Here is a 24,109-nt window from a genome sequence, read left to right on the forward strand (position 1 = left end):
CATCATCATTTCTGTCTTGCAAATAAATGAAACTGCGAGTAACTGGAGATTTGATATTTAGAAAGAGGTTTTTAAGAAACACAGACCTCTCCCTGCCCCCTTAAATCTGCTGCAAAAATTTGCATAAATATAAATGGGTTTGCATTCTTTCGGCTGCTAAGGCCGACAAAGGATCTGGGAGGGCAAGCACTACCACGGGGAAGCTTTTTTTTTTTTTTCTCCCTTAAAGCTAGGCCATCCTTCCTAGAGAGATGTAGAACCTAAAATAAGACCTGATACATTTTAAACATCAGGCTGGGGGCGAGTGAACACCAGGAGGTTTGGGGTTTGTAGATTCCCCTGCTTGAAAACCTCCCAAGCAGTGTGTGGATCACCCCTCTCTGCGCGCGCTCATTTGCACTGGGTCTCTGTGTGTGTTCTCAAATGTGCAGCCAGATGCGCTTTTATTTTGATCGTGGTTTGAACCAAATGGTAGGACTATCTTGTAAACATGGTGTTTTAAGATCTAAACAGCTCTTCACCCCATTAGGAATGAATTCTTTATCAGCTTTTCCCTGTAGACTGGCCTCCTCCATTTCTCACGGGTTACAATTTTTGTTTAATTTTATACAGACGAACTGGGCTTTTCAGCACAAATTCAGCATCTGTGTGTGTATGTGTGTATTGCCGGTTTGGGCCATGTATCCATTGTTGAAGTGGTTATTTAGGGTCACGTAAATAGATAGCTCTATGTATGTGTATGTTTGTTACCCCCGAAACCGTGCGGTGCCTTCAAGTTAAATTCCATTACTCCCAGTACAGGATTCTAGAAAGCCTGGGAGCAGGGAGGGAAGAAAGCTGAAAACTTGCTTTCTCAGAGCCACCTCCCCCTATCATTGTAAGAGTGTGATGTAATGCTTCTCGTCTGGTGGGCTGAAAGGATCGTAGTTTGTGATGTGGCGGGGAAATTGCCCCCACCCCTGAGTAAATTACCCCACCCCCTCAGCACATCCCTGGCTCTGAGAGGCCTTGTTTTCTTTTCTTTTTTCTTTTTTTTCCTAATTTGTATCCTCCTGATTTATGCGTGGCATACTGGCATGAGAAAGAGACTGTTCTTCTAAATCTGTTACAAAGTATAGTTTAGAAAGGCATTTAAAATATGCAAATGGGTGGAATTGTCATATCCCCATCATTAAATATGTAGACTTGGATTAAAGCTAATTAAGCATAAATGGAATAATTTTGATCAGAAGGGAGCAGTGTTTTTGTTTCCTTTTTAATTAATCTAATTATAAGATGCTTGCTGGGCCTGCAAGTGTTAAAAAAAAAAAATGGAAGAAATGCTGGCCCGTTTTGAAAATTTGACAGTCTGGAAGAGGGTGTGTAGTGCTTTCAAAAGCTTTATTCACTGTTCAAATGGATTGGCCCCTTGTGCTGAAAATGGCCTGTTTCTTTGGGCCAATTGTGTGTAGATGAAGGGACTTTCACGCTAATTTAACAAAAAGACTCTGCATTTGAATACATAAAGATAATTAAAGTTCTCCATCTCTAAAGAGCAAGTATTTTATTATTTTTCTAAAATTAATGTTATTATATTAGTAATGGAAATAAGTAGAGAAGTGACAGTTTAAATTCAATGTACATCTTTTGGTGATGTAAGTTAAGCTTTTGTGTGAGGGGCTTTGGAAACATTAAAGAGGTAGTCTGGAACAAATTTGTCTCTTTAAAAATTTCTTTACATCTTGAATTTAGAGGAAAAGACATAGAAATTACCATAGTGATAGGGAGTGTTGCTTTGTGGTGGACCTAAGGAAAATTAACGCTCTCATTATTGTTTTTTCTGAAAATGAAAGCACTTATTTGGGGCTTTACTTGTTAGATGATTCATTTTACACCCATTTCCTAAGTTGGCCTTATAGGAGAAGAGTGCGAAAAACCTAAGCTTTCCATGTTTTGCCATTAGCTTGTTTTTGTGGACTGTGTAAACATGGGAATAGCAGGTTAATTCAGTTTGTGGAGCGGAGGAACCAAAAGCAGGGTGCCTGTTCTCCCGCAAGAAGGAGAATGATATAACGAACGTGAACAGAATGCCATCTGAGTCTTTGAAATGTTTTTATAAATATTCTTTTCTCCTAGACAGGTTGAAAAGTGAGATAAATAAGACCTGGTTTCACGTATGTTAAGCGTTATGGCTCTGGTGAGTTTCAGAAGCTCAGCTGCCATTTTGGATCTAAGTTCCTGCAGAGCCAGTCCTGATGGCACGCCAAAACTATGGTAATTCGGAAGCAAATACAAATGAGTAGTAAATTAAGTGTGCAGATGGATAGTATTTAATTTGTGCCTTTTGTTGAAGTTTTCTTTCTGTTGATAGTGTGAAACGAAGCTTTAAAAACTTTAGAGATGTGGCTGATGTTACGAAGAGCAGAACCCAGGGATATTAGAACTTGGATGTTATGGTTTTTAAAAACGAGACGGCGAATGCAGAGGATGTTCCTTACTGGAGAAAACGAATATAATTCTTACTTAAGATGCCCCCTGCCATCCATATTTCCTTATGCTGGGTCTACTTGTGATACTATAATAATGTCATTATTCACAACCCTGCCCTGTCTCAGAAAGAAATGTCACAGATTCATTATTAAGATTTTACTGAAACATCACAAAAATTGGTAGCGCTAATCTATCAGAAGTGGTATCTTATTTTTAAACTGTTCTGTCCTTCCATCTGGGTGCCAGAAAGGAAGCATCGGCATCTTTTATATTTAGTGGCAAACTCAACTCTTGTTTGGCTTTGAATGGCCGTTTGTTCTTTGTCACCACGAGGGCCATCCTTTAAAAATAAATTTCTAAAAATTGAAGCAGAGTCTTCTAAGGCTTTTCCAGTTCTTCACCTGTGCAAGAGAAGCTGAAAGAGTGATGTGTGATGATGAGGCCTTCAGGTTCTATAGAGAAGGCTCAGCAGATAACAATAGTAGTGGGTGGGCCTCACCCTACCCATATGCCCCATGACGGAAATGTTTTGGAGAAATTTAATTTTTCTAACTTAGCATAATCATGGTTCTTCAGTTTAAACTGGACAAGGCCCTGAGGCGATACGGATGAATGTACTTTGTTCCTGCCCTCAAGAAGTACCAACCTAGCAGGGAAGATAATCAGATAAAGAGGCCATCACAACTTGTGCTGTGTGTGCTGTCGTTAGAACAGGTACCTGATACAGAAGTATCCTGAGGACCTGCATTAGGAGAGCCCTTATTTAAGCAGCTAAATAATTACTCATTTTTGGTCATCATTTGGGTATTAGATTTTCATTAAGTGTAACTTGTGATTTAAAGATGGGGTTTCTGACCACTTTTGGTTGGGGAGGGGGCAGCATATTGCTAATTGTTTCCTAGTACAGTATTGTTCGTGGATTTACACCAATCACCTTCTCTCACCCTCTTGTGGTTGAGGCTGGTGGTGAAGTGGACTGGGGTGAATTAAAGCCACTTGGCCTGAAAAGGGATTTAACCCACGACAGTGACATTTTAACATTTTCTTTTCTTCCTTCCTTCATATATTCATTCAGCAGTCATTTATTATGCCCTGGCATGTGTTGGGTGCTATTGTAGGTCCTGGGGGATCTAAGAATTAATTTGGTCAGCCCATCGCCCTGAACAGCCCCTTGGTTCATGTGGAAATATTCTCCATCTGGTGACTATCTAACCGATCGCTTTGGGTTAGGACTAGGATAACACTATAGCTCCTTTCACCTCATAGTCTCTTTGCTGAGAATCAGGAAATGAATGGTAATTTTTGCTTCTGATAGTGCCAGAGATTTCCATTTAAGGTTGGACAAGATAGTCACTTTATTCTCCATTTTCTTTAGCCATGCAAAAGTATCTCCTCAAAATTATCTTTTAAATAATCCCTGCGAACCTTGCAACCTAAGTTACCTCCTTAGTTACTCTCCCACATCCTTCACTTTTACCATTTTAATATCCCTTAATTGTGTCACTATCTGAAATTACATTATTTGTGTATGATGCATCATTCCCCACAAAACCATACGCTTTCCTGAGAGCAGATTTTGTTTTGCTTGTTGCTCAATCCCCAGGATCTAGAACTGGGCTTAACAAGAGTGAATGTTCAATAAAAATGTGTTTGAGTTAGACTGGAGTATAAGGTCACAGGACCAGCGATGTGACCGTAAGTCCCTGTTTCTTCATCAGTAAAATGGGGATCATACACTGTTGTGAACCATAAAGGAAATGTATGTAAGAGCTGACACCTAGTTGCCTTGCTTAGTAAGTATTTCCTTCCCCTTTGCTCTATCTCCCTTTGTTAAATAAACCAGAAAGACTTTTATGGCCCCACAGATGCCTCCATTCTTTCTCCTGGCTCACAGGATCATGAAATGTTTGCACCGATTGCACTGAGCTTCAGCCTGGATAAGGACAGGAGTAGTGCTGAGCCTTTTCTTTTTATTAAAAAGTCCCTACCTACATTCCTAGGGTCTGATGTCGTCTCTTCGTGCTCTCCAGTTTCCTGCAGGCTCTGCTTCTGTGATGTATCCACATTTGCTTGGCTGCTTTTCATACACTCTGTGTTTTGCATCAAAAGGTTCTCAACAGTTTCAGATGAGTTGGTCCCAAGTTTACAAGACAAGGGAGAACATAAAATACAGTGTTTTTTCCTTCATTGTGATTATTCTGAGCCTGTACCTGTAAATTCTGTTTATTTAATGAAACTATTAATAGTTTTGATTCCACAGACAGGTAAAATAAAAACTTAGGTCAATTGCCACTTTATACAATGCTGTCAAATAAATATAGATGTCCTAGAAATGGCTTTCATTCATTGACTTGAGAATTTTTATTTATTTTATTTATTTTTTATTATTATGTTCTATTAACCCCCATACATTACATCATTAGTTTTTGATGCAGTGTTCCATGATTCATTGTTTGCGTATAACACCCAGTGCTCCATGCAGAACGTGCCCTCTTTAATAATTGACTTGGGAATTTAAAAAAAAAAATTTGTTTTAAAGATTTTATTTATTTATTTGACAGAGAAAGAGAGAGCCCAAGCAGGGAGAGCTACAGAGGGAGAAGCAGGCGTCCCACTGAGCAGGGAGCCCGACGTGGGGCTTGATCCCAGGACCCTGAGATTGTGACCTGAGCCGAAGGCAGACGCTTAACTGACTGAGCCACCCAGGCGCCCCTGGAATTTGTTTTTAAAAAAACTCAGAAAACTATTTTTTTCAAGATTTTATTTATTTATTTTGATGGAGAGAGGGAACACAAACTGGGGGTGGGAAAGAGAAGCAGGCTTCCCACTGAGCAGAGAGCCCGACACGGGACTCAAACCCAGGACTCCAGGATCATGACCTGAGCCGAAGGCAGATGCCCAACGACTGAGCCACCCAGGTGCCCCAAAACTCAGAAAACTATTATCTGTTTACTCATTCAGCAAATAATTATTGAGTACCTATTACATGCTGGTTATTGAGGTAAGTGCTAGTATAGGAGTAGTGTGAAGATTTTCTCCTGGTACCATTGCTGAAGTTAGAAAGAATAGAAATACAAGGAGGCTGGCCAGTGCTCAGAGTGTTGGATGATTACAAGGGAGGGACATCCAACCCAAATAGAGGGACCAGCTTGTGCAAGGGCCCTGAGGCAAGAGAGGACATTGGCGCACTTGGAGAAGTGCATATAGAGTGCTTGGACATGGTTGGAGCGTGATGTACATACGGAAAGAGATGATCTGGGAAATGAAAAGCAAAGCTGTAAAGATAAACACTGGCCAGATGCAGAAGGTCTGTAAGCCATCTTTGGAAGTCTTGATCTTAAGAACAATTAAAGGGTCTTCAGCAGGAATGTCACCTGCTTAGATTGGGTTTTTGAAAGATGACTCTGGTTGCACGGTGGGAAATGGCTGGAGAGTTGAGTATAAGAGCAAATAGTATTGCAGGCATCCCAGGTAATGGTGGCCTGAACTGGCAGCAGAGGTGGGAAGAAGTAGGTAAATCCAGAGACATTTAGGAAGAAGATTTCACAGGACCTGAGTGCTGAGTATGGGGAAATTAAAGGTGATGCCTATGTCTCTGGCCTGGGCTACTGATGGGATGGTGGTATCATTTGCTGAGTAGGGGTCCATTTAGGAGACAGGTGTGGGTTTGAGATTATGAGCTCAGTTTTGGAGTTACTGAATTTTGAGACATCCAGATGAAGGTCTGGAGCAATTAGATATCTGTCTGGAGATAAAGATTTGAGAATAGTCAGTAGTCCCAAGTCCTCCAGCATTTTCCTTTTTAAAAAGTTGATTTCTTTGGTAAGATGTCCAAAGATGGCAACATGCAGTGCAAGGTGCTGTTGGATGCTGTTAAGGGGACACTATTTTATAAAGAAGTTAAGACCACATATTCCCATTACCATGATGGTTGCCATTAGAAATACCAAAGGAGTTTGAGGGAAGAGAAAGACTAATTTTGGTTGGGTTGATCATCGAAGGCTTTATGAGTACCATGTATTTGAGCTAAGCCTAAAAGGTTGGTCAGAATTGTGTAGAGTGCAGACCAGTCCTGCTGGAGGATTAGTTATGTCCAGGGAGAATTGATGGGAGCTCAGAGCTGTATAGGGGAGCTGGGACACGTGCTCAGTAGTTTGAATTGCTTGTAGTTTGGATGGCAGACAGACGGGACTTGTTGAAAATATGATAGCAGTGTGTTCAAAGTGGTTTCTGAGAATGCTAAATGGCAATGGGGCAGAGGACTTGGGGGTAATTTCGAGTCGGGCAGGCCAGTTACGGTAAAAAGGGACTGTTAAGAAAGGGTCTGCTCTGAGAGTGCTGTGGTGTAGCTAGAAGAGGGACCAGGGACTTTGGGACTTCAAGGTGATGGTGGGAATCTTCAGGAGTGAAGATGTACTCCAGGTCACACATCCTGAATTTAAGAAGGCAGTGGGACTCCCAGAGGCAGCTGTTGAGCAGGCAGCTGGCAGTGTGAAGTTGAAGCTTGAGAAAGAGGTCAGAAGTGGAGATAAAGGATTGGAAGTCATCCACATAGACGTGATAGCTGACGCCAAGCAAGTGGATGAGCTCAGCATGAAAGTGTAGAGAATGGAAAAGAGAACTGAGAATAGGTCCTTGGGGACAGGAAGAGAAAGAGGACCTGGGAAAGGATTAAAAGGAAGGTGATTGTGTGGGACAGTTTGGAATAGTTGCTGAAGAGGAGGGAAGGACTTCTCAATCTCAGATGTGGTCAACAGGAACAACAGTATGTGGTGACGGCAGCGTTCCCAAACCTAGTGTTGGGAGGTGTTCCGGTGGGAAAGGTTTGGGAATCATGAGGTTACTCCAGCACCATCCAGTAGAAATGGAATGTGAGTGACGCCTGGCTGCCTCAGCCAGTAGAACATGTGGCTCTTGATCTTGGGGTCCTGAGATCTAGCCCCATGTTGGATATAGAGATTGCTTAAATAAAATAAACTTTAAAAAAAAAAAAAAGAAATGGAATGTGAGTCATGTGTTAGTTTACATTTTCCAGGAGTTACATTAAAAAAGTAAAAGCAACAGGTGAAAATAATTTTAACAATGTATACTTTATTTAACCAAATATGTGCAAAATATTATCAATTTAACATGAAATCAATTTTAAAGTACTTAAATATTTAAATACTTAAAATTAGATGTTTGACATTCTTTTTTTTTCATACTAAGTCTTTGAAATCTGGTACGTATTTTATACTTACAACACATTTCAGTTTGAACATGAAATTTTCATTGGAAATAACTTGATCTGTATTTAGATTTCATAAAATTTACAGTTGAAAAAGTACACCCACATACCCAAGTTTTTCCAAACATACAGAAAGTTTTCCAGTAATGGAAATGAGTATCAACTTTAAATTTTAAATACTTGAACTAAATGTACAGTTGAAAATCCCATTTCTCAGTCGCACCAGTCCTGTTACAGGTGCACACTAGCCGTGTGTGGCTACCATATTGGACAGCGCGGGGTTATTGCAAAGTAAATGGGTTACCTTACAGTTAATGCACATTTTGAAAATAGCCAAAGCATCATAAAGCATTCTTACCATTACAACGCATTCCATAGGACCGGTATTTCTTAGAACACATGTGGGGTTCTGCTAGTGGAATTTTTAGAATTGGAAGGGTCAAATCCTAACTTTGCATGTGAGGAGGTGAACTTTGTGTTTTTATGGAATTGCACAGATGCCAAAATTTAAAACAGAAATTAAAAAAATTGTTTTGGCTAAGGTCAACAGGATGGTATATTGGTAGAAGTTCTTAAACATGCCAGTTTGTGTCGTATTTCAGAATTGGTAGGTGCAGAGGCTTACGTTGAAAAGCAGATTCAGTTGGAGAGATGGGAGTATTCCTGCCCCCGTTTTGGCCTTGTTGAATTTTGGAGTTAGTGGGTTGGTGGTGGCTCCAGGCAGGGAGATATGAAATTAGAACTTGAGTGTTCTTGGAAGCTTTCAGTCAGTGGTCCCAGCCATCTAGCGTAGGTGGAGGTTTTTGAGGGGGGGGAAGGAGTGCCAAAGGGCTAATTATTTTGTGCGTGTACCTCACTTCGGTAATATGCAGGCTGTTTGGTCTTACACTGTTAAACTCATTTTGTATTTCTTGCCATCCTGGGCTAGTATAATATTTACTAAATATGAGTGGTTTGTAAAAAGTAGGGTGAAAGATTTTTATTAAATCATCTCATTGCTTTGTAGTTACTAATTAGACCTTTTAAGTAATAACCAGTAAAGATAGAAATTATCTTGAATTGTGGTTGGAACCAAACAAACTTTGCTAACACTGGAGAGTAGGCAGTGGTTTTTGGTTGCTGCAGTTTCATTTCAGTGGACATAGGGGAGCTTATTTTTCTGTGAAGTGCCCTGTAAGAGTTTGAGATGTCAGCTATTCTGTGAAGCCCTGTGTTTTGTTTTGTTTTTAATCAGTATGGAAATTAATCCTTTACATTTTTGTTTTCCTTTAGAAGTGCATTTTGGTTATCCATTTATGCCTTTGTAAAAACCAGACTGAAGGGGTGCCTGGGTGGCTCAGTTGTTAAGCGTCTGCCTTCGGCTCAGGTCATGATCCCGGGGTCCTGGGATTGAGCCCCTGCATCAGGCTCCCTGCTCCGTGGGGGGCCTGCTTCTTTCTCTCCTACTCCCCCTGCATGTGTTCCCTCTCTCTCTGTCAAATAAAATAAATAAAATCTTTAAAAACAAACAAAAAACCAGACTGAATAGAATAGTGGTGGGTTTAAGTAATGCCCTTGACTGCTGTAATAAAGCCGGAGACCTAGCAAAAGATCCCTCCCCCTCCTCCCGGGAGCCCAGAACAGCGTCTTGTACCTCTCGGTGCCATTGTTTCTTTTACTCCTTTGCTTACAGAAAATACTTGCTGTTCTTTTTATGCCAAGAAGTTCCTATCTATAAGCTGAAGTTAGATAGATAATTGGGTAACTTCAAACAGTGGCTTTCAAACTTTTTGTTTGGCTCTGCAGTAAGAAACACCATTTGCATTGAGGCTCTGTACATACTTGAATGTATACACAGAAGCAAAAGTATTGACTTTCTGCTACTATGTGTAATGTATTCTGATATATTCTATTCAAGTCTGTTTTGTTAAAAACAAACAAACAGAAACAACCCAGGGGTGCCTGGTTGGCAGTGGGTTAAGTATCTGACTCTTGATTTTGGCTCAGGTCATGATTTCAGAGTCCTGAGATAGAGCAGCGGGGAGTCTGCTTGAGATTCTTTCCCTCTCCCTCTGCCCCTCCCTCTGCTTGTGCTCTCGCTCTCTCAAATAAATCAATCAATCTTAAAAAAAAACCTCAAACCAAAAAAGCTGATCCCAACCCACTAATTTGATTTAATGATCCACTAAGGGTTGTCTCACTGAGGTTTAGAGAGGTTTTAGGGAACCACCATGAGACATCATATTCCAGTTTTGCTGGTCTTGAGAATCAAATGTATCAGTCCACTCAGTTATCACACCGACCATATTCATAGGCGATTTTTTAAAATGTTAATTTGTTACTTCACTGTGTGGGAGATGGATATTTTTGATGACCAGAATGCCCAGAGCATTCCATTTAGATCAAAAAAGAGTTGACCATATTGAAGAATGGAGATATGATTTTCCTCTAGATTTTAGAGAACTTTAAGTACAAAACACCCTTTTACCAGATTATATATTCTGTCTTGGAAAAGCCCCCACAGAAAACACTGCCATACTCATCTTTGGAGGGGGCAGAGCGCTTTCCTGCCCCCTTTTCAGGTTTCATAAAGATGTATCTCTGCTATTAAAAAACAGGAAACACACTCTGTTTTCACACACACTTTAATACCTTTGATAAGTTATGGATTTCCCACTGTTTGTTGGGGTACTAATAGGTTTGCTTGCAAAAAAAAAAAAGTTCCTTTCTGAATTCTGAATTAAACTGGTTTTTGCTCACTACAGGACTTAGAGTCTTTAAGATGCTAATGTGCATTGGAATCCTAAGTAATGTGTTTATATAAAATCTTAAAGTACCAGGTTTTTGGTTTTTGGTTTTCTAGACACAGTTTAAGGAAATGCATCATTAGCTTTCCGTTTTGGTTATTCCTTTCTAAAACTCTGTCCTTGTCACACAGGCTGTATTTGGCCCAAGTCCCTTCAGACACTCTTGCATGGTGGGTTCCCAGACTTGGGTTCCAGGGAACTGTAACATTGTAAAAAGCAGTACTGGGAGCCAAGTGAGTTACCAGTTTTAAATTTGCCAGGTAAAGGCATTTTTTAAAAACTCACCATTTATTACCATTGTTTCAAAGAAAAAACATTTTAACAAACAGTTGAATGGAAGGTCTCAGAATAAGAGACATCTCATTAAGTTGAATATAGCTTTATGAAAACCATTACATAGGAAATATAGATCAGCACAGGTACTAAAAGTTCAGCATTTGGGAACCACATCCTAATTATAGACCATCACTTAGCATGTGTTACAATTAACTGTGTACTTCTTGGTTTTTATTAGCCTCACTCATAGGAATAAACCTTACTTCAAGTTCTGGGACTATCTTCCTTCATTCTTATTTACTGGCTACAGTGGTGATGATTTCACTGACTCATACTTTTTAAAAAATTACTTTGTTCCCTCAGCACATACTGTAAGCAAGTAACCATTCTACTTTAAGAAAACAAGCCAATTCCATTAGGTGCTGAGCAGTTGTAGCATCTAAAGTAATCAAAACCTCTAGCAAAGTTTATCTGATTTAATGAAATATATAATGATGGTGATTATGTAAAAGTGACAGGTAGATCACAGAACTAAATAATATTGTGTACATTTTTGTCAGCCTGTTGGCTCTTTATGAGTTATGAATAATGTCCATGGCAGATTTTGTCCTATTATTTACATTTTTATGTCCACCATCCCACTTAAGCATTTTAAATGACCAAGACCTTAAATCTGGCAGCCCGACATCAAAAGTCCCCGTTGTCTTTCTTCAGCCAGAGAAAGTGCTTCTTAGGTGCACTTTATAATCAAGGGGTGAACGGCCAGCAGCTCACGGGCCCTGCTTGGCAGTGATAATGCTATCAGCTGGTTGTGGGAGTGGCAGCCCCAGCAAGGGCTTTGCCTCTTCAGCATGGAGGAGGCCTGGGGTGGGTGAGGATAAGGGGAGAGGTTGCGGTTAGCAGTAGAGGGTGTTCGGGAGCAGTAACATGGAGGGTAGACTTGAGTTTGAGCAGTATTTGTTGCAGGTTCTGTGCACTTGGAAGAGTTTGTTTATTACCTAAGTGTTTATGTGTCAGATGCTGTATAGTGCTGGGAATACAAAGATAAAAACAACCTGACTTATCTTTGGGACTCAACCAGTGAGGCTGCCTGTAATAAAGATAAAAGCATGATGCCTGGGGACCCTGGAGGATGGGAAGAGAGGCCTAGGGCACTGGGGAAGTCCCACCAAAGAGGGAGCATTTGAGCTGTGTCTTAAAGGGTAATTAGGAACCACTTGGTGGAAGGGATGGTCAGTAAATCAGGGCCACTCTAGTGTAGTGGTTAAGAACTCAGGTTCTGAAGTCCGGACGGCCGTGTGGTTAGATCAGCCCAGTGTTGGGCGAGTATTATCTGAATGCCTCAGCTTTTCTCACCGGTAAAATGAGGAGTAATGATAGCACCTACTTCAAAGAATAGTTATGAGGATTAAATGAGAACACATTTGAAGTGTTTAGCATATTGCTTGGAGTCAGTGTTAGCTACCGTTTTCGTTAGTTTTATTGTCAGCATTTTAGGCAGAGGAGAGAGTGTAAGCAAAGACAAGGAGTTAGGGACTGGGCAAGGGTGGGAGATGGTGAGATACTAGCAGGACACAAGGGCAGGCTGTCTGAGCGAGAGTGCAAGGTTTGGTTGGCCTTTGAGTGTTCTAAGAAATTTGGATTTCATCTTGTAGGAAGCAGTTAAAAAAATCAGCTTTGCTTCACTTGATCTCCAGGTTGAGGATGTGATGGAGGGGGGAGAGATTGTGACCGGTCAAAGCAAGAGGAGCGATCGGAAAATGTAAGTTAAGGTAGTGATAGTAAAGTTGGAAAGACCAGATTTTGGAGACACTGCTGAATTGTAATCCATTGTTTATGATCAGAAAGGGAGGAGTTGTAGGTAAGGCCCAGGCTGGGAGGGTGAGTGATGCCATGAGTTGGCTTGGGTGTTCAGTGGGTAGAGGAGGGATTTTGAGTATGTAGTAGGGTGAGGATGATGGGGTCTGAGAGGATGTGGTTTTACTTTGGACATATTTTAGGTGTTTGCTGGACATTTAATATAGCTGGGCAGGTAGAAATAAGGGTCTGGAGCTTACGAGAGTTTCCCAGACATCAGTTTACATCTAGAGATAGTCATCTAGGCCATGACAGTGACAGTGTTCCCTTAGCATATGGTCAGAGGAGTGGGATGAAAACAGGAAAAAAAGGAAAACAGGAAAAAAGGTTTCTGCAAGAGAAAGAGTTTAGGGAAGTGAAGGATAGTCATCAGGGGGTCAATAGAGATAAGCCCCGAATTTGGGTAGTTAGATTGGCCTGGAGGAGCTCAGTGCATCAGGTTCAGGGCTCCGTTGAGCCCAGTAGCCCCAGCACATTGTCATCCTGTTTGCCCTTGTTGTCACATTGGGGAGTCTCCCTATGTGTTTGGGGGTCTTTTTCTGTCAATACAGTGAACAGCTGTGGGCCAGAAACTAGTTGTGCTCACTTCTGTAACCCAGCACTGTGCCACACAGCCAGTGCTCAGTGGACTTTTTTTTTTTAATTGAAATATAGTTGACCTACAATGTTGTGTTAGTTTTAGGTGTACAACGTAATGATTTGACAGTTCTATACATTATGTTACACTCACCATGATATGTGTAGCTACCATCTGTCACCATACAGCCTTATTATAATGTTATTGACTATGTTCCCCATGCGATACATTACATCTCCATGACTTAACTTATTTTATAACTGGAAGTTTGTACCTCTTAATCCCCTTCACCTATTTCACCCTCCCCCTAGCCCTCTCTCCTCTGGCAATCACAAGTTTGTTTGCTGTATTTATGATTCTGGTTTTTTTGTTTTGTTTTTAGATTCTACATATAAGTAAAATCATTTGGTATTTACTTAGCATAATACCCTCTAGATCCATCCATGTTGTCACAATTGGCAAGAACTCAGTCCTTTTTTTTAAGATTTTATTTTTAAGTAATCTCTATACCCAACACAGGGCTCAGACTTAAAAACCCGAGATCAAGAGTCACATGCTCTACTGACTGAGCCAGCCAGGTGCCCAAGATCCCATTCTTTTTAAGAAGCTGAGTAATATTCCATGTTTATATATCTTCTTTATCCATTCATCTGTTAATGGACACTTAGGTTGCTTCCATATCTTCATTATTGTAGATAATGTAATAAACATAGGGGTGCATATATATGTATTTGTTTTCAAATTAGTGTTTTTGTTTTCTTTGGGTAACATACACAGTAGTGGAATTACTGCATTGTAGAGTATTTCTATTTGTATATTCTTGAGGAAGCTCCATGCTGTTTTCCACAATGGCTGCACCAGTTTACATTCCCAGCAGTGCCTCGGGGTTCCCTTTTCTCCACATCCTCACCAGCACTTGTTATTTCTTGTCTTTTTGTTACTAGCCTTTCTGATTCATGTGAGGTGATACCTCATTGTGGTTTTGATTTGCATTTCCCTGATGATGAGATATGTTGAGCATCTTTTCCTGTGTCTGTTGGCCATCTGAATGTCTTCTTTGGAAAAATGTCTATTCAGATCCTCTGCCCATTTTTGATCAGATTATTTGTTTTTTTGCTTTTCCCTGAGCATTTGTTGAATGAATAAATGAATCAAGAATGACTTGGATTAACTCAACAAAACCTATTGAGTGTGAGTGCCTTACGTATTTTAATAGCTTTGCTGGTCTCTATGGATAAAGCAGTGAACAAAATAGATAAAAATCCCTCCCCTTGTAGGGCTTACATTCTAAAGCATGACTCGGAAGGCTAAGGGGAAGGAGCAAGTAGAGAGGTAATGATTAAAAGTATAAGATGAGCTTTGTATCCTTATCATCCACAGACTGAACTTGGCACCGAGTAGGCATTTGGTACAGTTAGTTGATTTGAACATGGGAGGGAGGGTCCAAGAAGAGAACTGAGGTGTGACAGGTTAGCCTTGGAGAGGGAAGAGTAAATTTGGAAATAGAGGGTAGGCTATTTGAGGGAGTTTCCTTGAGAGATATTCACCTCTGAATGGGAGTCACTCCTCTCTGTAAAATAGAAGATGAAGTCTGAGCAGATAAAGGGGAACCTAAAGAGACAAAACATTTGGAAGAGCCTTCCCACCCCACCACCAAAGAAAAGGAAGAAAACCATGAAACATCTCCCAGCTTTCAGGGCTTTGCTGAGAGAGAAGATCCTTCATTTGTGATTGCAGTGATCTTTGGCCTTGCAGGTTTTTTCCAGCAAGTCAAGGGGAAGAATGCAGTTGGTTAGGGTTCATTTGAGGCTGTGAGGACTGGCCTAGAAAGGTAGTGTGGGATAACCAGGGATGAATGCTGGTGAATGTTCGAGAGTCCAGGCTCCATTGGGAGTAATATAAAACCAGGGTGCAGCAAATGACCTGGCAGAATAGGGAAAGAGAGGGTCTGGATTGGAGGAGGTGAGAACTTCCATATTTGAAGGGAAAGAGGAGTGCCTGGCTGGCTCAGTCGGGAGCATGATTCTCGATCTCAGGGTTGTAAGTTGGAGCCCCACATTGAGTGTAGAGATTACTTAAAAAAAAGTTTTGTTTTTTTTTTTAAAGTGGAAAGATAAAATTACTTGCTGTGTGCTTCCTCTAAGGAATGCCAGGCACACTGTTCTGAGTGCCTTACATATATTCACTCATTGAATCTTCATGAAGACTCTTCAAGCTAACTACAGAGAGGTAGAATATCTTGCCCAAGGTTACACAGGTAGGACTAGTGGCCCAGATAGCCTTGGCTGCTTCAATTGTGTCCTTGAGCACTATGTTCTACTGCCTTGGGGGGAAGCCAGGCATGAAAGCTTCTCCCAGGCCACGTAGCTTTGCTTCCTGAAGTTGCTGGGTCACCCTTGCTTCTAGGAGAACTATTTGGGGTGGCATGGAAGGGTGCGGTTGACTGTTGCCTCCTTTTTTAAAAATAAGTTTCCGTATTTTAGGCAACAGTATATTTTATGTAGAACTCTCAGTTTTTTCCACCTGCCTTGTTCATGCCCAAACATCCTTTAGTAGGAAACCAAAGATGATTTCACAATTAAAGAAGACTAAATGCCTGTCGGTCCATGAGTTCTCTGAGCTGCAGCACCTTTATGCATCTGTACTCTTCCCCCTACTAAACTGAGGTGACCCAGACCAGATTGAGGGATGCAGAGACTGAAGAAAAGCTTGGCTGATGTGCAGTGCTTAAAAGGAGGGGAATCTGGCCATGTTGCCTGTTGCAGAAATAGTGGTATTGTCAGCAGTGGTTTGGCAGGGGGTGAGGACTTAGAGTTCCCAGTTTGACAAACAAGACTGTGTTCTCTTCTCGGGGAGAGTCCCCGCGTGTTTTAGGTTACGTCGGCTCTTCTGGGTAACTAGTTGGACTTCTGTTAGGTGAGAAGTTTAGTCCCTGGCCCTGAGCCCTCCACCTGTGTCTGAGGTCTGTGACGTTATCGCTCAGAGCCTGGGCCCTTTGCAGATCCAAGGGAGATGCTCTTTGACCTTTGCTTGGAGGCTGTTAGGAAGCACGGAGGCTTTGCAAATGAAACATGTAGACCATTTTATCCTTCTCTATGAAGAAGGAATTACTTGTGGAAGCAACAGTGTATATTGGTGGTACCTCAGCGTTGGGTTTGTGTTTTTTTAATATCTGGCTTTGCTCTTGAGGCAGTTTGGAAGGAATGCCCTTATATCTGCCATCTCTTCCATGTAAACAAATTTTCATGATTTTAAAAGAAATGACACACCAAAACCACATAATTTTACATGCCAAAAGCTTAGATATTTCAAATATTGAACATACAGAGAAATAGATCATGTGGCATTATTTGCTGGCAATTTTTAGAATCACTCCTGATTCTCGTGTTTTATGTTGAGGCCATGTGTTTGAAATGTCTTATGTATTGGGACCTTTGTGGTTCTCCTTGGTTTGCTTCTGGGAACTAGCTTTTTTTAGTCTTTGTCTTTTTGGTTTTTTTTTTTTAAACACACTGCTAGGCTAGCCCACAGTGCATCACATTATTGACACCTATTTTTTATTTTATGTATTTATTTGAGGGAGAGAGAGAAAGAACACCAGTGGTGGAGGGGCAGAGGGAGAGGGACAGGCAGACTCCCCACTGAGTGTGGAGCCTGACTCAAGGCTGGATCCCAGGACCCTGAGATGATGACCTGAGCCGAAACCAAGAGTTAGATGCCTAACTGACTGAGCTACCCAGGCTCCCCAACACCTGTGGTTTTTAAAATTGCTTATTACCTCTAATGGATTTTTAATAACATGATCTTCTTTTGTCAGATATTAAATCCTAATATTTAGTCACTGGTACTTGACAGAGATGGTTAGGCAAAAACCAGAGATAACCCTCAGGCCAGGATCAATTGGGGTCTCTGGACTAGTTGGCATCTTTATTTGGAAGTCAAAATTGAAAATATAGCCTATTTATTTCTCAGTTCTTTTCTCCATGAATACTGATGCTATTCTCCTGGGTAAGGCATAAGTTGGTTGCTCAGTTTTAGGTCATAGAACTCTTGCTGGTATTTTTTCATGTTTCCCTTGTTTTGGTCAAGGGCAGACACAATTTAAGACAGTTATGGGGGCACCTGGGTGGCTCAGTTGGTTAAGCATCTGTCTTCTGCTCAAGTCATGGTCTCAGGGTTCTGGGATCGAGCCCCATGCTCTATCTGGCTCCCTGCTCAGCAGGGAGTTTGTCTCTCCCTCTCCCTTTGTCCCTCCCCCAACTCATGTTGTGTGCACGCGCACGTGTGTTCTCTCTCTCTCTCTCAAATAAATCAATAAAATCTTAAAAAAAAAAAAAAGAAGAAGAAGGCAGCAGTTATGACCCATGTTCTTTTTTTTTTTTATTAAAGATTTTTATTTATTTATTTGAGAGAGAGAATGAGACAGAGAGCATGAGAGAGGGGAGGGTCAGAGGGAGAAGCAGACTCCCCGCTGAGCAGGGAGCCCGATGTGGGACTCGATCCCAGGACTCCAGGATCATGACCTGAGCCGAAGGCAGTCGCCTAACCAACTGAGCCACCCAGGCGCCCATGACCCTTGTTCTTCTATAGGTTCTCCCTAAGGTTCTGTGTGACCAAATCGGAAAACGCTGCTCTGAATGATACTAACTTTTTCTGTGAGACTTTGGGTGGGCTGGGGGTTGGGGTCATGAACTCATATTCGTTAAGTGCCTGTCATATAGCAAGTGCTTCCCATTACCTTATTTAGTCCTCATGAAAACCTGATGTGGAGAATGGTTTGCTCTTAAGAAAGATGGCATGCCCAAAGCTTGGTAACTGGTCTGAGGCCACATAAACAAGGATGTGGAGGGACGAGGTGCTGTAACTCCAGAACATGTTCTCTTCCTAAGCCTTTGGAAATGCAGTACAGGCTAATTTGTTAACTGGGTGAATTCCTGTTTTGTAAAGTGGAATGTCTTAAGTATGGACTCAGAGGCTGGGAACTGATGATTTTTGGGGGGGTCCTCAGCATTGCATCCATAATAAATAACAGGGGACAGTGAGGCAAGGACTGATGGCACACAGAGCAGGAGATTTGGGAGGCCTTCCTGGGTAGTCAGTGAAAGGCATTTTCTTTTTGAGCAGCATGATAGGTTAACTAAAAAAAGAGAAATCACTGAATGATTAAAAACCTGATTTCAGATGATTAATTTAAAAGCCAAATTGATTAATAAAGAGACATTTTAAAAAGCAGTTTAACTTTATCAGGTTTAAGTAGCACTTCTTAAAGTGTAATCAAGTAGAGGAGTTATCAAAGCCATAATGAAGAAAATAGAAATCATTTGTAATTAGATAATAATTAAAGGCAAGTACATGCCCAGTGATTTTAAAGTGCTTGAAAACAATTAGTTTTCTTAAGTAGGTTAAACATCTGGGTTACAAGCTTGTTTACACTATTAATTTGCTTAACAAACCTGTTCTTCATAGGTGATGCAAAAGTGAACTTCAGCGTGGCTGTCTGATTTATAACAAGTTCCATTTTAATGGATAGTATTTTTTAAAAATATATTTTTTAACATTTAATTTTAAAAAATAGTTTTCCCTTCCTCTTCTCCTTCCTAAACAATTCAGTCCTGAGGCCAATAGGTAGACAGAGAAGGTAGGTGCCCTGGCCAAGGGCACAGCCCAAGTAGGATGAGAAGGCCTTCACACACAGGGAGGGACTGGTGTGTTGCATCAGAGCCAAAGAGAGGTGAGAAGGGTACCCACGTAGGGCTGGAGTGGCAGCCTCACTGGTAGATTGGTTAAATACAGAAGGATTGATAAAATAAGTGTGTTAAGGATAATGGGAGCCAGCAATTCTCAGTGTTGGAGAAGAGAGTGTCAGATAGTGAAAAGGAGAAAACTAGAATAAACCCTGTGATACTAGATTGTAATCAGAATGTTGGTGTGAACTCATGGATTTTAATAAGTATTGATAAATATAGAAATACTATAGATGTAAAATGAGTGTGTTTGTATTTTTTTTAAGATTTATTTTTTTATTTTTAGAAAGAGAGAGCAAGCATGGGGAGGGTGCAGAGGGAGTGGGAGAGAGAGAATCCCAAGCAGATTCCCCACCGACCATGGAGCCCGATGAGGGGCTTGATCTCACAACCCTGAGATCATGACCTGAGCCGAAATCAAGAGTCAGACACTTAACTGACTGAGCCACCCAGGTGCCTGTTTATGTGTGTATTTATATACATACATTTCTTAGCTCTTCCCATAGAGAGGAAAAGAGTACCTGGAAGCTGCAACATCCCAATAGCAATGAGCACATCACATGCCCAGATCTTGGCTTCTAAATACCATTTTCTACTAAAAGGAACCCCAATTTCTTGAAGAATGGCTGATTATAGGATTAGAGCAGGAAGGTTTAAAATGAACCTGGAATATCTTGTCCTAGAAAAGCAAAGACATTTTCATAGAATGATGGAGACAATTCAGAAGGACCCAGAAGCCAGTTTGAAGGGGCTCCCATTGGGCCAAATCTGGGATAATTTGATTATCAAAATTTAAGATGTCGAAGTCATTGATTAAAACCTGTTAAATAAGAGAAAACTAACGGTTCTCACACAGTTTCACCTACTTTGCAATAAAACCTGTGTGTGGAGTTCTAAGTAAATTCAGAGTTCAAGGAATGGGTTCTTTAAATTTCAAAGTACCTTCCCACAAAATACCTATTGAATACAAAGAGGAAAAGGAGTACACTGGAGAAGTCTGGCAAGACCCCACCCTAACCGAGTGGTCTGAGTCAATCTTGCCAGAATGGGACAAATTGAAATTGTGTCACTTGATAGGATGCAGTGAGAAGACTCACTTCAGTGATGCTCGTGCCAAGCTACACGACCTAATCTAATCATGAGAAACATCAGACATACCCAGTTGGAGGAACATCCTACAAATTAAATGGCCTGCAGTCATCTTCAAAAGTGTCAAGTCCAAGCAGGACTGGGGAGCCATTTCAAACTGAAAGACACTAAAGAGACAAGTCAACTAAATGCCCCATGTTTCTTAACTGTTCCTTTGCTGTAAAGACTGCTCTTGGGACAGGTGGCAAAACTTGAGCGGGGCCTGAAGATGAAATGGGAGTAATGTATCAGTGTTAATTTTCTGATTTTGATAGTTGTGTTGTAGTTACGCAGAAGAATTTTTTTTAAAGATCTTATTTATTTATTTGACAGAGAGAGAGCACAAGTAGGCAGAGTGGCAGGCAGAGGGAGAGGGAGAAGCAGGCTTCCCGCTGAGCAGGGAGCCCGATGCGGGGCTCGATCCCAGGACCCTGGGATCATGACCTGAGCCGAAGGCAGACGCTTAACAGACTGAGCCACCCAGGCACCCCTAGAAGAATTTTTTTTAAGATTTTATTTATTTATTTATTTATTTATTTATTTATTTATTTATTTATTTATTTTAAAGATTTTATTTATTTGACAGAGAGAAAGACAGCCAGAGAGGGAACACAAGCAGGGGGAGTGGGAGAGGGAGAAGCAGGCTTCCCGCAGAGCGGGGAGCCCGATGCGGGGCTCCATCCCAGGACCCTGGGACCATGACCTGAGCCGAAGGCAGACGCTTAACGACTGAGCCACCCAGGCGTCCCAGATTTTATTTATTTATTTGAGAGAGAGAGAGCAAGAGAGCATGAGCACAGGGAGCGGGGAGAGGGAGGGAGAAGCAGACTCCCCACTGAGCAGGGACCCTGGGATTGTGACCTGAGCTGAAGGCTTAACTGACTGAGCCACCCAGTTGCCCCACACAGAAGAATTTTTAAAAGAAAAACATATTAAAGTATTTGGGTTGATGAAGCATGAGACTGACAACTTACTCTCAGATGGTTCTGGGAGAAAGTGTTCTTTGTACCATATTTGCAACTTTTCTGTAAGTTTGAAATCATTTCAGAATTTAGAAAGTGATATTCTTGCCTAACATTCAGATCATGAGAAGTATATAAAATTCCTCCCCACTCCCCTCAGTTCTGCTCCCTGTTAACAACTAATGCATATTCTTCTAGGCATTTTATTTATGTATACAGGGGTGTCTGTATAATATATATTGTAGATTATATTGAGTATGATGTTCCAGGCATGCTGCATTCCTAGGAGTTACAATGGTCAGCAATCAGAATCCTTCTCCACCCCCCACCCTCCACCCCCCACCATAGTAGCTACATGGGTGCTATTGTCTTTAAGCTGTCCTGAGAGTCAGCGCAGTGTTGTGGTGGGGGCTTCTGCTCTAAATTCCGATCCTAGCCCTCTGGCAACTGAGAAATCTTACTCAACTTCATTGTGCCCCAGTTTCTTATCTGCAGATTGGAGATGTTACTAGTCCCCATCTAAGAGAATTCTCATTTTGAAAATGACATGAAACATGCAGAGTACCCACACTTATGTGTGGCACGTAGCAAGCACTCAATAAATGTTAGCTATTCTGAATATTTAGGTTATTGGTTTTTTACTTTTATAAATACTGCAGTTTTAAAATTGCTTTAAACATATTTTTGCATACTTAGCTTTGGAAACTTTTAAAAACCTTTGATTACCTTTCTACCATGAAGTTTCACTTTTAGTGGATTTGTTAGAGTGATGTAAAAAACCAGCTAGAGTGTGGGGGACACTTGTCCGCAGTTTTCTGCCACATGCATCTGGACCTTGAGCAACATGGAATATGAAATATTGGCTTAATTCCAGATTTCTCTCTACTCAAGTGTTGCTTTACTAACATTGTTTTTTTTTTTAAGATTTTATTTATTTATTTGACAGAGAGAGAGCATAAGCAGGGAGAGCAGCTGAGGGAGAAGGAGAAGCAGGCTCCCTGCTGAGCAGGGGCTCTGTCCCAGGACCCCTGGATCATGACCTGAGTCGAAGGCAGACACTTAACCGACTGAGCCACTCAGGCACCCCTAACATTGTTTTTATGTGGAAATTAGCCTGTGTTCAAATGATTTTAGAATAGTTAGATGAGTTTTGCCCAAGTTTGAAAGGATCATTTAATGCGAAGCACTAAGAAATGTCAAGTTACTTTTGTCTCAAGTAGTATAAGCCAAGAAAATACTGTATGCCAGGTTTTGAAAAGTTTTCCTGGTGGATTTTGAAAGTCAGAGAATTCATACTTGTTTTAGTTTAGCTAAAGTCACTTAATTTGATGTTTATATTCCTATATACCCTGCACAAATGCTGCTTTAAAAACCAAAATAGGCTTTCAAAACCTCCAAATGACTTTTTTTTTTTTTTTTTTTGCCTCTGGCAGACGTATTTTACAAATGACCAACTTTCTATTAGGAGTTTTAACAAGAATATTTCCACTTGTTTGTTACCTTTCACATTTGAAAGACTCAAATAACTTATTTTTAGGGCATTATAATTGCAAATAGATTGTGATTTTCCTGCACTCAGTGAAGGAATGTAAATGAACCATTGCTACCTTTGAGTATGTATAAATTCATGTAGGATGAGAGATATGCTTGAGGACTATGAAGCAAAGGAAGTCTGTCTTTTAAAAGGAGAAAAATAAAGATTTTATTTATTTGACAGAGACACAGCGAGAGAGGGAACAAAGCAGGGGGAGGGGGAGAGGGAGAAGCAGGCTTCCCGCAGAGCGGGGAGCCCGATGCGGGGCTCGATCTCAGGACGCTGGGATCATGACCTGAGCTGAAGGCAGACGCTTAACGACTGAGCCACCCAGGCGCCCCGAGAAAATCATTTTTTAAAAGATTAATCTGACTTATGTATTGCTTCAAGGTTGTGAATGACTTGTTTCTCAATTTGGGGATAGGTAGCCACACTGTTGGATAATCACCCTCATAGCTTTGTGAAGACCAAAATGTTTCCTCCAGGGGCACCTGGGTGGCCCAGTCAGTTAAGCGATTAAGCGTCTACCTTCGGCTCAGGTCATGATCCCGGGGTCCTGGGATCAAGCCCCAAGTCGGGCTCCCTGCTCAGCAGTGAGTCTCATTCTCCCTATCCCTCTGCCCCTCCGCCTGCTTGTGCTCTCTCTCTCAAATAAATAAAAAAAATCTTTAAAAAAAAATGTTTCCTTCATATCTCTGGTCCATGTGGATCTCAAGTTCTTGGACATGTATTGAAGGGGCCCATACGTAGAATGCCTGCTGGAATAGGAACAGTAGTAGACTGAGTGCAGGGCCCTCTGCCCTTCTGATTATTCATCTGGGAGTTGGTTCTGCTGCATACCTCAAAAGTCATAGCCCGTCAACCTTGCTTCCATCCTGTCTTTCCTCCACACTCCTGATGTCTTTTCTTGCGTGCCTTTCTTGCCCAGATTTTCACTACCCTTTTGCTTTAACATACTTTTGAATTTAATGAGGATATCAGGCCTGTTTGTCCATTGCCTTAGACTATGAGGAGGCCAAGGTCTCCGTTGAATGAGCTTCAGTTTTTCAGGTTGGCATTAGCTTACTAGCGGGTTTCAAAAAATGTTGGCCACTGATTATCAACCTGTCTGATTAAGTGTAGTAGAACTAATTATTGGTGTTGACAGTGTTGTTTAACAAACTTCACTGATAGATCCAAACAAAGCACATTTTTAGTTCTGAGCTACTGGTGCTTCCTAGCCAGGTGTCAGGGCACTCTAGTGCATCACAAAGACTTCACATGTCACAACCTGCCATGTTTTCCCCACTGCCCAGGGTCTGCCTCACCCCCTTAATGGATTCCTATCAGGATTGCTTCTGGCTGTATGACCCACCTTCCTCTTCCCATCAATTCATGTCCCACCGTTTGCCCTTCCATAACAGAAATCAGCTTCATGAGAATACTCTTTGCTTCTACTTTCATCTCTTCCAGGTATGTCATAAGAATGCAAAAATATACAAGTGTGCAATGAAATAGACAAAATTGGGAAGATAGCCCAATAAACTCTTTAATGATTACTTTGATCAGT

The 24,109-nt window shown here is 41.2% G+C and overlaps 1 protein-coding gene across 10 annotated transcripts in view; it reads left to right on the forward strand.

Annotated features, from left to right (window-relative positions):
- TNRC6B (trinucleotide repeat containing adaptor 6B) overlaps positions 1-24,109 on the forward strand; it is a 239,739-nt gene that overhangs the window by 113,036 nt on the left and 102,594 nt on the right. The window contains exon 2 of one of the 10 annotated variants that reach the window (XM_078076659.1): positions 2,116-2,253. The exons of 8 other annotated variants lie outside the window; for them this stretch is intronic. The gene's annotated coding sequence lies outside the window, so the exon portion shown is untranslated. The remainder of the gene's footprint in view (positions 1-2,115; positions 2,254-24,109) is intronic. One more of the 10 variants, XM_078076658.1, reaches the window with a different exon arrangement.

This window comes from Halichoerus grypus, chromosome 6 (assembly GCF_964656455.1).
Source record: "Halichoerus grypus chromosome 6, mHalGry1.hap1.1, whole genome shotgun sequence".
Classification (NCBI taxonomy): Eukaryota; Metazoa; Chordata; class Mammalia; order Carnivora; family Phocidae; genus Halichoerus; species Halichoerus grypus.